Raw genomic sequence first — 3,029 nt, 5'->3', positions numbered from 1 at the left:
GTGTCATTATAATTCTGACATAGAGTATACAATAATTGCAAACTTCATTCAGCCTTTCAATGGTCATTTTTTCTGCTGTGTGGCAGTACTCACTTATCAGGCAATTGCGACACATAATAATCCTACACAGGGATGGACATCTTTATGGGAGTGGACAGCCTCATTTCTCTCCCACCAAGTGGCCTGGTGGGTTTGAACTTAAGACACTGTAGTTAACGGCCTAATGTCTAAACCTTAGAGCCAACACATGACAGACCACATTCTATTGTGAATCAAAATTTAGATGTGTTTTTCCTGAGAGGTTCTATGCAATTTTAAGACTATTTGGTGATCTTAGTTTTCTTTTTCATTTTTCCTCCAAACATGGTGAAACAATGGACAAATAAAAGTTTAATAAAATAGCAAAGAAACTTATACCTGCATATTTCCTTTGATTGATTACATCTGAAAGAGGCCTAGTTTTATATCTTTTGATGGGGTGGGGGTGGGAGGTAAATATTTCTCTTAAGGGAACCGAAGAGAAACATTGACTAATCACTCATTTTGACATGGGAACATAGAGACATTGTAAACAAAGTATTTAATGAAAAAATGGCATCAAGCTGCCTGCCATTTCTGAAGGAAGACCAAAAAGAAAGGAATTACTGCTTCCCCTGTCTCCAGCACTCTTTTCTACAAATGAGACTAAACCACAGAAACAATTACGCCACTGTCTGTTAACAAGCATTGCTAGCAGATATCAAGCACACAAGGTGATCTTTGGAGAATAATATCAAATTCCACTACGATGACATGGAAATCATCTCGGATGCCTAATTGCACTTAGTCGACACCACCAGTAGATGACGTCAAATCCTGCCGCCATTACTCTGACTAGCCCTGCGTCTGCAGCCAGCTCACCTGCCAGCAGCTCCTTGCTAAAGACTCTGTATCCACACTCCGTATCCACACACACACTCCTTTCTCTTTCTCTTCCATCAAAGTCTGCTACTTAATAAATTAACTCTGTATTTTGACAGTGCCTGGTTATGGCTTTATTTTACTCATCCTGGTTCACACGTGTGGGACACAGAAAGATCTCTCCCAAGTTGTCTTCCCCAAATATATGTTAGACAGTACACAGCAACCCCTAGAGGGAAGCTCTCCTCTGTCACGTGGGGTTGCTATGGAATGGAAGCGGATCCACATACCAACCAGCAACCAGAGCATTTGACCTGCTGCTGAAATATAATGCATTTCTCTCACTGTCTTGAATGATCTATGAGTTGGGAACACGACACTCCTGCTCTACGTTCCTGTGTCATGGTGGCGAGAAGAAGTCTTGGCATGCATAAGTGGGGGCAGTTCAAAGGGGCAGGAAAGGGAATACAGGCTTCGCACGAGTGAAATCATCCTATGCAATGAGGTCACGTGAGGATATTTAAATTATTGGAATATTCATAACTAACGCATCTGATGAATCAAAATATGTTTTTGTGCGTCTGCTAGCTATCTTTAGTTGCTCTGTTACTTCCCTTTAAAAATTCATGTGTGTGTGTGTGTGTGTGTGCGCGCGCGCGCACGTGGTGACTATATGGGGAACTATATGTGATTTTAACAATTTCCCCATATATTAGTCACTGACATAATTTATGTTCCTTCTGTTGTTCAACCACCACGACTAACAGTTTCCAATGTTCCAAATAGTCTATTATCTTAGGAGTCCTTCCACAAGACATTTACAAAATCACAGTAATCTAGTCTGTGCCTTTCCTCCAGCAAGAAATAAACTATCTCCACAATTTCTAAAGGCTCAATTCGATGACATCGATTACAGGAAGTTGAAGTAAGTTTCACACAAAGTACCTCTGACACAGTAAAGATGGCTCTTGAAGCTCTCCTGAGGAGACTGAGTAGCTGTCTGTTCCTTGCTGCCCACGGTTTATTTCACATCTGGTCTAAGGAGCACTGCGGGGTCCTGAGTGCACTTCCGGCTCGCTGCCGCCGAAGGGAGAAATGATCCTGAGGGACCATCACCTCGCACGGACCCCAAATGAGCGAAAGCAACCACCCAGGCTTCTTCTTAAATCGTGAGACAACCCTAGACATAGATCCAGGGACAGAGCTCAGAGCGTAGATTTATGGTGAATTATGAAAGGAAGGCAAAACCACCCGTTCACTACGGAGCATCTGAACTGAGCAGCGTGGCTTCAAACTTTGGTCCTCCCATCACAGCTTTGAAGCCCCAAGAGATTAACACTGACAACGTACTAGTCCCCACGTACTTTACATGGGATCGGGCGTGCGAGAGTGCGAGAGTAGTTCGACTCTCATGGTCGTTGCTGTTTGACATTGTTGCTTCACGTCTACCTTCCTTGATCAATGGCTACTAGGGATGCTTGTGAACTTCAGTTGGAGTCTAAAATGATCCCCACCAGTCTCACCCAGTTTATGGAAGGAGTACTGGATTCTATGGAAAAACCCAAGGAATAAGTGTGAAAATGCAGGGCACATTCAAGTTCTCAGTGGAAGCCAGACGTTCTGGAGCCCTGGCTGTTTGTGATTAGGGGCCATGGAGTTGTTGCTGACTCACGTGACCCCATCTACTACCCGACAAAACACTGCCAGGTCCCGCACCGTCCGTACTGTCTTGCCATGTTTGAGCCTGTCATTGCAGCCACCATGGCAATCCCTCTTGTTGAGGCTCTTCGTCTTTGTCCACTGCCCCTCCACTTGACCAGGCATGATGGCCTTTCCTAGGGAGTAGCCTCTCTTGCTCACATGGCCAAAGTAAGTGAGGCAAAGTCTCCCCATCCACGCTTCTAAACAGCACTTGGCTATACTTCTTCCAAGACAGATTTGTTATTTTGGCAGTTCGTTTATTTTCAATATTCTTCGCCGGCACCCTAATTCAAATGCATCAATTATTCTTTGGTCTTCCTTATTCAAAGTGCAGCTTTTGCATGCACATGTGGCAATTGAAAAACACCAGGGTCTGGGTCAGGCACGCTTTAGTCCTCAAAGTGACATCTTGGCTTTTCGGCACTATG

At 44.1% G+C, this 3,029-nt stretch overlaps 1 protein-coding gene across 1 annotated transcript in view; it reads right to left on the bottom strand.

Annotated features, from left to right (window-relative positions):
• CNTNAP4 (contactin associated protein family member 4) overlaps positions 1-3,029 on the bottom strand; it is a 330,264-nt gene that overhangs the window by 17,934 nt on the left and 309,301 nt on the right. The gene's annotated exons all lie outside the window — the stretch shown is intronic.

The sequence above is a fragment of the Echinops telfairi genome, unplaced genomic scaffold (assembly GCF_000313985.2).
Source record: "Echinops telfairi isolate 266 unplaced genomic scaffold, ASM31398v2 ScPeMD7_2291;HRSCAF=2852, whole genome shotgun sequence".
NCBI classification, from domain to species: domain Eukaryota; kingdom Metazoa; phylum Chordata; class Mammalia; order Afrosoricida; family Tenrecidae; genus Echinops; species Echinops telfairi.
This window is presented reverse-complemented; position numbering and strand designations above follow the sequence as displayed.